The 10,988-nt window shown below is 44.8% G+C and overlaps 1 long non-coding RNA gene and 1 pseudogene across 5 annotated transcripts in view; both read left to right on the top strand.

The window, feature by feature from the left end:
- Positions 1-5,234: 5,234 nt before the first annotated feature.
- On the top strand, positions 5,235-5,353 carry LOC122552075 (5S ribosomal RNA; annotated as a pseudogene).
- Positions 5,354-8,988: 3,635 nt separating this feature from the next.
- Positions 8,989-10,988, top strand: part of LOC122551352 (uncharacterized) — a 32,641-nt gene continuing 30,641 nt past the window's right edge. For all 5 annotated transcript variants that reach the window (XR_015757609.1, XR_015757607.1, XR_015757610.1 and 2 more), the window contains exons 1-2: positions 8,989-9,293; positions 10,285-10,414. This is a non-coding gene — a long non-coding RNA (uncharacterized LOC122551352). The remainder of the gene's footprint in view (positions 9,294-10,284; positions 10,415-10,988) is intronic.

Raw genomic sequence — 10,988 nt, 5'->3', positions numbered from 1 at the left:
AATCTTTCTGCTCTCTCCTTAAACTGAGGTCATCTTTTGTAAATCTTATTTGCATCCAATCCAAAGGCTCATTTCATATAAGACTATATTTTCTTCCATTTTCTATGTACAATACTGGGGTCATTGCTGATGAGCCCCGTCTCATTTTCCCATCTCTAACTGATCCTTGGAAATGTGTGGGGGAGGCACTTTCTAGAACGCTATTGACAGCCTCCGTCTGGCTGTTTCAGAGTGCAGTAAAGGGTCAACTACATCACTGGAGAGCAATAGAGGAGGAGATAGAGGTATAGATAGAGAGAGAAATTGAGGTAGCAAGAGGCAGGGATAGAGAGTGATAGAGAATGAGATAGAAAGAGACAGGGATAGAGAGTGGGGATAGAGAGAGGGATAAAGAGATAGAGAGAAATAGGGATTGAGAGTGAGAGGGATAGAGTAAAATAAAGAGAGAGGAATATAGATAGATAGATAGGGATACAGAGAAAGAGGGATAGAGCAAAATAGAGAGGGGAATAGAGAGATAATGGTACAGAGAGAGAGAGTTAGAGAGAAATAGAATGGGGGACAGAGCGAAACGGAGAGAGAGAGATAGAGATAAAGAGGGGGAATAGAAAGAAAAAGGGATAGAAAGAGAGATATAGAGAAAGACAGGGAGAGAGAGAGAGAGAGAAAGTTTTATTTAATATCGAAAAACATTCCAAAACACTTCACTGAAATCACAGACATGCATTTTTGATTCTCAAAATGGAGGATAACACATTATTGGTCCTTTAACCTCCACCTTTGCAACAATGTCACTTGATGCAGACGTTGGAGCACAGACAATGTTTTCCTTTCCATCACTGTTCCCTAGGCTGCAGTCATCAGACAGTCAAACATACCCATTGCTTCAGTGACCTGACGGAGCTGAAATGATAAAGATTCATTATCATCTCTCCACTCCTGTTTTGGGTACTCTGAAATGGGTTTTAAGCATTGAGGGATTTGGCTAACTCCCTCGATCTTTACTTTAGATAAAACCAATTATCCTCAGCTTTTTACTGGTATTGGATCCGGTCAATTGCCCCAGGCAGCCCTTTGTTTTTGTTAATTAATTTGGGTGGATATATTGAAATGAATGTTGCACTCTGTTGGATGTTTTCCAATATACCCCTGTTCACCTCCACTGATTTACTTTAAGAGGAAAAATGTACTAATAACTTATATCCCCCTGAGGATTTGCCTCATCCAGATTTGACATGCTGTTATCTACAGACCATTGGCACACATCAGTCTGGAAGAGAAACTCAATGAGTTTATATGGTTTGTTTCAGAGAATGAATCACGTTAGCCTGTTCCATTCACTATAACCCACAATGGTTTTTCTGCCTACACCTATTTAACTGGCATAGTTAAATAATGTTTCATTTGGAGCCACAAACAGAAAGGAAGAATTGCCCCTTTCATGACCCATGATGTCCTAAAATGATCTACAGTGCATGAAATATTTACTGTCGGAATCCAGTATCATATGATGAATTTAGGGCAGCACAGCGGCTCAGTGGTTAGTACTGCTGCCTCACAGTGCCAGGGTCCCAGGTTCGATCCCAGCCTTGGGTGACTGTCTGTGTGGAGTTTGTAAGTTCTCCCCGTATCTGTGCGGGTTTCCTCTGGGTGCTCCGGTTTCCTCCCACAGTCCCAAGGATGTGCAGGTCAGGTGAATTGGCCATGCTAAATTGCCTGTAGTATTAGGTGCATTAGTCAGAGGGAAATGGGTCTGAGTGGGTTACTCTTCAGAGGGTCGGTGTGGACTTGTTGGGCCGAAGGGCCTGTTTCCACACTGTAGGGAATCTAATCTAATCTAAATTGAGGAGCAGGCTCCAGGGGCTGAATGGCCTACTCTTGTTCAGCTTTCTTCTGGTCTTAAGGTAGAGGGCAGCAGAGAAAGGTTTGGATGAGGAATGTTACAGAATGTTTACAGATGAGCCACAGGAGTTGTATGAGGAAGTGAAAGACAGATAAGTGTGACATAATCAGACAGCAGATTTCCTGGCAGAGGTAGCGACCATCAGTAGGAAGCATGGCAACTAACTTGCACCCAGGAGTCTCACATAAACAGCAATGGTGACTTTGACCAGATCACTTGCTTTTGTGATGTTTGCTGAGGGATAACGTTTGGACAGGCATGCAGGGAGAACACCATGTCTCCTCTTCAAACTATTGCCACGTGACCTTTTACTAACACCTGGGAGGGCAGACCTTGATTTAACATCCGAACTGAAAGACAACACCTCCAACAGTGCAGCACTACACTAGTGCATCGGTCCAGGCTTCAGTGCTAGAGACTCAGGAGGGAGGCTTAAACCCACTGCCTTTCACAATGAGGCAACAGTGCTACCCAACAAGGCACAGCAACAAGTATTTTTGTTTCACAGCTCATAGCAACCCTTCAGCAGTTAACACAATGGGGTGCAGTTATGCTCTTCTAGCCCCTCAGTTCAATGTTGGATGATCACCGGATTTTTGGCTGCAGGGACTCCCCGGAAAGAGGAAAACAGCAGGTCATTAAAAGTGCAACATGGCACTGTCATTTGCTCCATGGATGACAAAATAATGGCTTTTCCTGAAAGCATTCTATTTTGGACAACAAGAGAAAGTTCCTCTAAATTTGACCACATCCTTGTGCTGGCCAGACCAGAATGTAGGCCAAGAAGCAAACAATAGATCAGGTCTGTTTCATGAAGGGAAGGATTAAAATTCTCTGTCAAATGTAATTCCACCTATGGAGTACATTAGTTAAAGAATCAGTACTTGGAAAAAGAATCTCCTGCATCCATGTCAATCTATTGGCAGGGACCAAATTCACCCCCGAGTGCATTCAGTTTTCTCTCTAAATTCTGCAGTTTATTTAATGGGGGTTCAGTATGTTGTACTTAGGTGAGAATAAAATAGAGCTACAATGGGTGCCAGGGTAGTATCCTTACCTCTGGGCTAGAAGGCCCAACTTTAAGTCCTCCTTCCCTGGTTGTGTGTCATAAGTGGTTGATTCAAATATTAACTAGAATGGGGCTCCAGCTTACTACATCTGTTAACTCTGCCATGTTTCATCTCAGAATAATTTATATTTTTTTCAAGAAGGTCAACTAAAAATGGCAATTGGGAAGGCTGTGTGTCAGTAATCTGGGGAGACGAGTCCGTGTGATTGGTGGATTGACACTGGGAACATTCACAGTTTCAACCCACATGTTGGCTCACTGACTAGGAATGCTGCTTGTGGGTTTTCATTGCCTGGTACTCGGGTCAGAATCAGGTTATCAGAGCTGTCAAACTGGGAAGACATTTAGGATCATTAACAGGGAGGAGCGGCTCAACTAAACCGGTTGTGTTGCAAATTTTTAAAAGACTCTTTCCCTGCTCCCTTTAATCAAATGAAGGCTCGAGAGAGAGAGAACTGCTTTTCCTAATGCAGCAGAAACTGAGCTGTGAATAAGTGGTGTCGACCTTCCATTATGTAGTGAAGCCTGTTTTTTTTTAAGCCATTTCCAAAGATTTGTGCAAAAGTTCTTTAGATGCGAAACCCAAGTGCTGCAGCATTACAACTCTATGACTGAACAAACAGATAAAGCAGTAAATGATTCAGACACCACTAAAACTAGCAGGAAATCTGGCATCCATTAGATCATTCAAAGTGAGCAGTCTCTCAGCCTGACTGCATACTACTCAACAAGGTACTGAGTAATGCCTGCAAATGTGTTCCCCTCATGCTGCTGTCGCTCATAGATTGCTTGTTTCAAGTGATTACAAATTCAAAACTGCACGGCCTCCATAATCTGAACATGACCAATTGTGCTTCCTCATTCTACTAGAGTCAAACAGTCCCAGGGTTGGACAGGTAATAGGATTGAAAAGTGTGGTGCAGGAAAAGCATAGCAGGTCAGGCAGCACCCGAGAAGCAAGAGAATTGATGTTTTGGACATAAGCCCTTCGTCAGGAATGTACATTTTGTTGCTCTCCTGCTCCTCAGATGCTGCCTGAACTGCTGTATTCTTCCAGCACCACACTTTCCAACTCTGGTCTCCATCATCCAAAGGCCTCACATTCTCCTGGTAATAGGATTGTCTATCTGCCACATGGAGATGGAGAACCAATTAAAGTGGTTAACATACCAAAGTGCGTTTGGGGAATCACTCAAACCCTGCTGCCCTACTGTGGAGGCAGGTGAGGGGTGAGGGAAGCTGTCATAGCTGGAGGGTTCACGCCCTGGTGATGGGGCATAAATGGATGATAAATAGCCATTGTGGCTCATGTCCCATCTTGTGGTGAGGCTTCCCTTGCATCCTTACAATTTTGTCGGATTTCAGAGGTTGCAATGCAGCCCTGTTCTGGAAGACAGTGGGGTTTGGATGACCTCTCCACATTCTGGATCAGTGGTGCTGGAAGAGCACAGCAATTCAGGCAGCATCCGAGGATAGGCAAAATCGACGTTTCGGGCAAAAGCCCTTCATATCGCTTCTCTCCACATTGCCTAGGCTACAGAATAACTGACCCTCTGATTGCACCATCAGTATCAGGAACCTGAGCACAGTCCTTTACAGAAGACTATTGCCCAGAGGATTGTGCTGCGAGGCTGGCTGCTGACAAGTGCAGTCGCAAGATCCACACGATCGTCTCAACTTCAGGCTCCTGAAACCCAAGGAAACTTGATTCTGTTTGCTGGATCAGATTTGAACTGCTGATTGAATACACAACTCTTCAGATCTGCAATGATCTTTAATGGCTTATTATTGCTTGTTGATAAGTCCCATCAATCCCAAACTACTGCTATAAATGTAAAAACTGGCAGCTTGCCAAGGAATCCTAGAATGGAGGGAGGGACGGATAGAGAGAAAAAGAAATGTCAGAGGGAAAAAGAGAGGCTGCAAAGGATAGGGTTGAAGTCAGTGCAAGACAGCGCAAATGGAAACAGATACATAAGGACAAAGGAGAAACATTATACAGAAGCAAAAACTTCTCCAAAATCCAGAGTCCACATTGGCAATTAGTTGTCAGATAGTCACTTGACTGATGATGGGTCTATAGGTCCTGCAATTTATTTAATGGGGTTCAGTTACAATTAGCTTTATTAAGTGCGAATAGAATAGAGCTACAAAGAGTGCAGTGGTAGTGTCCTTACCTCAGGGCTAGAAGGTCCAAGTTCAAGTCCCATCTGCTTTAGTTGTGTGTCATAACAGGTTGATTCAAATGTTAACTAGAATGATGCCTACGGCCATACTAGTTTGAAAACGCCCGATTTCGTCTGATCTTGGAAGCTAAGCAGACTCAGGCCTGGTTAGTGCTAGGATGGGATTCTGCCTGGGAATACCAGGTGCAGTAGGCTTAGGGGGGCACGATGGCTCAGTCATTAGCACTGCTGCCTCACAGCGCCAGGGACTCGGGTTCGATTCCAGCCTCGGGCGACTGTCTATGTGGAGTTTGCATATTCTCCCTGTGTCAGCGTGTTAGGTGCAGTGTAGTTAGAGGTAAATATGGGAAATGGGTCTGGGTGGGTTACTCTTCAGAGGTCAGTGTGGACTAGTTGGGCCGAAGGGCCTGTTTCCACATTGTTGGGAATCTTGAAAAAAAATTAACGAGAATGGAGCCACAACTCAATACATCCATGAACTCTGTCATGTTTCATCTATGAATAATAAATATATCTTTAGAGAAGGTCAACTCATTGAGCTTGAGGTTTCTTTTGGCTCATCTTGAGTCTTCATTATATGTTTTGTTTCAAAGCTACTTATACTGTGGTGGAGCAGGGCTCACCATTGTAGATTGTAGCAGCCTCATGGTTGCTAAAACACAGATTAGATTGCTAACTTGGCCAAACAGCAAGGGATGCTAGGTACATTGGCTAAGTGAAACTCTGAAATCACAAAACCTGCACACCAGACATAAGCCCTTCATTAGGAACGTTGTCGGGGGAGGGAGAGGACCCAAGGGGGCTAAGAGATAAATAGGAGGGAGGTGGGGGTAGGGTGAAGGTAGTCAGGAAGGGGGTAAGTGGATGCAAGTCGGGGGGGCGGGGGGGAGATGGTGATAGGTCAGAGCCGAGTTTGGAGCAGATAGGTGGGCAGGAAGATGCACAGGTAGGACAGTTCAAGAGGGTGGTGCTGAGTGGAGGATTGGAACTGGGATAAGGTGGGGGCAGGGGAGATGAGGAAACTGGTGAAATCCACATTGATCCTGTGTGGTTGGCCCCCCGGTCCAGTACCCCTCCACTGACACACTCATTCGATTGACTTAACTAGTCCTCACCTCAACAACGTCTCCTTCGAATCCTTCTACTTCCTTCAGACCAAAGGGGTAGCCCTGGGCATCTGTATGGGCCCCAGCTATGCCTGCCTCTTTGTCAGATACGTGGAACAGTCTATCTTCTGCAGTTACACCGACACCATTCCCCACCTTTTCCTCTGCTACATTGCTGTGCTCCCATGAGAAGGTTGAACAGTTCATCAACTTCACGAATACCTTCTACCGTGACCTCAAGCTCACCTGGACCATCTTAGAAACCTCCCTCCCCATCCTGGATCTCTGAATCTCCATTTGCGGCATCCGACTCAACACAGACATCCACTACAAAGCCACCGACTCTGACAGCTACCTGGACTACTGCCCCTCGGTAGAAAGCTGAAAAATGTGTTGCTGGAAAAGCGCAACAGGTCAGGCAGCATCCAAGGAGCAGGAGAATCGACGTTTCGGGCCTGAAGAATGGCTTATGCCCGAAATGTCAATTCTCCTGCTCCTTGGATGCTGCCTGACCTGCTGCGCTTTTCCAGCAACACATTTTTCAGCTCTGATCTCCAGCATCTGCAGTCCTCACTTTCCCCTTGGTAGAAAGGTTACCCTTATCGCCAATTCCTCCACCTCCACTGTATCTGCTCCCAGGAGGAACAATTCCACTCCAGTACATTCCAGATGACTTCCTCTTTCAAGGACCACTTCCTCTCCCATGTGGTCAATGATGCCCTCCAGTGCATCTCTTCTACTTCCCGCACCTCTGCCCTTGAACCCCATCTCTCCAATTGCAACAAAAACAGAACCCACTCCGTCCTCACCTTTCACCCCTCCACTCTCCAGATACAACACATCATTCTCCAACATTTCCGCCACCTACAATCAGACCCTACCATCAGAGATATATTTCCCTCCCCACTCCGATCAGCATCCTGCAGAGACCAATCCCCTAGTGACCACCCTCATTAGGTCCACGCCCATCCCCCCCACCCAACCAAACCACCCTCCATCCCTGGCACCTTCCCTTGCCACTTCAAGCGGTGTAAAACCTGCGCCCACACCTCACCCCTCACCTCCATTCAAGGTCCTAAAGGATCCTTCCACATCCAGCAGATATTTTCCTGTACCTCCAAACACCTCATCTACCATGTCCACTGATCTCGATGGGGTCTCCCCTACACTGGGGAGACAGGACACCAAATTGCAGAACATTTTGGGAAATATCTCTGGAACACACGCACCAAACATCCTCACCGCCCTGTGGCCGACCACTTCTACTCTCCCTTCTACTCCGCCAAGAACAGGCAAGTCATGGGCTTCTTCCACCACCAAATCCAAGCCACCCGATGCCTGGAGGAAGAACACCTCATCTTCCACCTTGGGACCTTCCAACCACTTGGGATCAATGTGGATTTCACCAGTTTCCTCATCTCTCCTCCCTCCATCTCATCCCAGATCCAACTCTCCAACGCAGCACTGCCCTCTTGAACTTCTCCCACCTGTCCATCTTCCTTCCCACCTATCCACTCCACCCTCTGCTCCAACCTATCACCATCACCCCCACCATCTGCATCCACCTATCGCCTTTCCAGCTACCTTCCCACCAGCCCCACCCCACCCCCTCCCATTTATCTCTCAGCCCCCATGGGCCTCTCCCAGATTCCTGATGAAGAGCTTATGCCTGAAACGTCGACTCTCCGGCTCCTTGGATGCTTCCTGACCGGCTGTGTTTTTCCAGCACCGCACTTTTTGACTCTAGTTTCAAGCTATTATGCGTACCTCCTTGATTGACCAGAACTACGGAAAGTTCCAGAAAACCATCTAAAAGATATAGAAACAGGATTCACCTGCAGGCCTCAGTCTTGGAAATCCCTGGAATTGTCTGAGGCACTGAGGACTAGTTGATCGTCAAGGGAGACAGAGGGAAAAAGTAGCTTTTCAGACCCAAAAACAGAGCCAAGGAGAGAGTGACTGTATAAATCTACAGGAGACTCAGGAAGTATTGTAATGTTGAGGGGCCGTTGTATTAAAGATCAGTTTAGTATTAAAAATGATTATAATTTTGTTCTTAATCAAGTTGGGGCTGTACTCTATTGCTACTGGCTTGTGTTTGTATTGATTTGACCACTTTGGTATTGTAGGACACACGGGCAAATTCATTCATAGTATTTCTGGTGGTCCAGTGCTCACTCTCCACATTTGTTGATGTCAAATCTGATCTTCTTCAAGAAGCTCTTCTTAACACATATGAGGCCGGCCTTGTTCCATCATGAGTAGAGAACGCACTCTAGAAGACAAGCAAGAGACATTCTGACGCAGTGGTCTGTTCAGTGCATTTACCATGTGGGAATGGTCACCCCCATGTTCAGGATATCCAGGCAAGCCGAGAAACCAAACGAGCAATAAGAATTATGGGGCACGTTGGTAAAATTTAGAGACCATGTCGAAATATGCTAGGCCCAATGTCTTGGTATTACCTGAATTGACACCACAACTGACGTCGACACTGGTGAATCAGAGAGGGAAATAAACTGGAAACAGTTCCTGTTTCTGATGTGGTGATGCCTGACTAAAGTATTGGAGGTAAGGACAGGATATATTTCCCTCCCCACTCTGATCAGTGACACTAAGATTGCGCACTTTAGTGAAGCTTGCAACCTGTGGAGCTGTGCCATTGCACACAGCACAGCCTGAAGGAAAGAGGAGAGTCAGAGAACGTAAGCACTGACGTAATGCACTTGCATAATGCAATCACTTTTGCCTTTACGAGAACTGTTTACATTTCAAGCTTTCAGCTAGCATGAGGGCTGTACTCAGTCTGATGGGCCCTAACAAGCAAACAAATTGCTTGTGTGTGAATTTTCCACAACTCATCTGCCCAGATACCAGAAGTATTGTACAGAATAATGATGGTAATGCTATCCATGTGTCAGCTGACATGCTCTGTAAATTGTACTGATTCGATGTAGAACACAGTAGCCTGCTTTGTTCTCAGCTGAATTCACTGTCCTGGTTCAGTGAAATGCGAAGCAGTATTGCAGGTGAGTGTGTTTTGAGAGATCCACAATGTACTTTATTCAACACTGACCTTCAAATAACTGGGCATGTGAATTCTGCATGGTACAAGAAACTAACATTGAAGCGAGTGGAAAGGTCTTTTTAACAAGTGAGTCGTTTCCTTGGGATCGAACCAAATGACTTCTTTAACTTTGGGAGAATTAATTCTAAGCCCCATGGGATGAAACAAAGTTCCACTTCTTGCACTATGTGTTTGTGTTGCCTGTCCTCACTTCCATGAAGATATATTAAGAAAGGCAACGCATTTTGCTCCAACAACTTACCTTTCCACGGGCTCAAACAGGGGCCTCCTATGTTTCAGCGTGATACTCCCACCCCACCTCTGATTGCAAAGTTGGGGCTTATTTGGAGAAACAATCTACATTTATATATCGCCTCTCATTAATTCAGACCGTCCCAAGTTGCTTCATATCCAAACAATTAATTTTTAAATATAGTCCCTGCTTCACTATGGAGAAACTTGGCAATCAATATACTCACAATGTCCACAAAATATAAATATTTGTTGATTTTCTTTGTTCTTTAAGGTGTCAAGAAGTGCTTATGTCAGACAATGATTTTTATTCTGAGCTTTTTAAAAACAGACTTTATGGAAACATAAAGATGAATTGAGGATATAGCCAGATATAGTTACACCAATTTATATGCCTATATATTCTCCACTCCTATTTATTTGACCGGAGAAAGTCTGTTTGCAAAACTCATCAATGGTATGGCCTCAGGGGAGTGTGCAGGACTCACTTCTCTTGTCCCACTGGCAGATGATGTATTCACCTATTTGAGATAGTCCATTATGACTAATCAGTTTGACAATGGGACTCTGAATAAGGTAGCTTTCAAGACTCATGCTAATCAAGTCACCCTGGGAATGGGCAGACAAAGATCTTATTTAGATAGCCCTGGATTTTGAAGAAGGCATATCACATGACAAAGCAATCCTTTTCATGCTTTCAGCATGTTTTCTCAGCAGAACTGAAGACAAGCAAGTTAGAGAGAAGGTCCCAAGTGAGGGATGGCAGGGGGGAATGGTTTGGGGAGTGGCACTCCAGCCTCCCTCCCTCCCTTGCTCTCTCCAACCAACCTGGTAAGCTTTATTTCTTTTTGCTGAATATGATCACCATGCTGCAGGTGGGGTTTGCTTTTAAGCATTCAACCCAGCGCTAACCTCTCCCAGAAAAGAACAAATTCATTATTTACAGTTTTCAACTGAAAGCCCTGAGACCATCGAATTTGGCCTGATGCCATTTGAGTCACTGAATTACACACTTGCATTTTCTTTTTACTTATTTCAGCGACTCTAATTTGGCCAGCCTATCCTGTAAATTGTAGTTGTTTGTGTGTGAACTTTGAATGTGTGCAGGAAAATTGCATCCGTTTATTATTTCACTTAGATTTGTTTTGATGTAACAAATAAACCTCTTTTCTTTATTAAACTCAAGAAAACCTATATATTCCTTCATGATCACAGTGAGTAAACAGCTAGTTACTCACCAAATTGAAAAATATATAATTTTCAAATCATTGTGGTCAAATGAGAAAAGCCATTCAAAGTGTCCTCGAGCAGTATAACAAAAGGGATCTTCACAAAGGATAAATAATGATCAGGGTACCAATAAACTTTACTTGTTAGAATCATAGAAGTCCTGCAGTGTGGAAGC

The sequence above is a fragment of the Chiloscyllium plagiosum genome, unplaced genomic scaffold (assembly GCF_037043375.1).
Source record: "Chiloscyllium plagiosum isolate Xiang-an unplaced genomic scaffold, Cpla_swu_hap1 HiC_scaffold_7, whole genome shotgun sequence".
NCBI classification, from domain to species: Eukaryota; Metazoa; Chordata; class Chondrichthyes; order Orectolobiformes; family Hemiscylliidae; genus Chiloscyllium; species Chiloscyllium plagiosum.
This window is presented reverse-complemented; position numbering and strand designations above follow the sequence as displayed.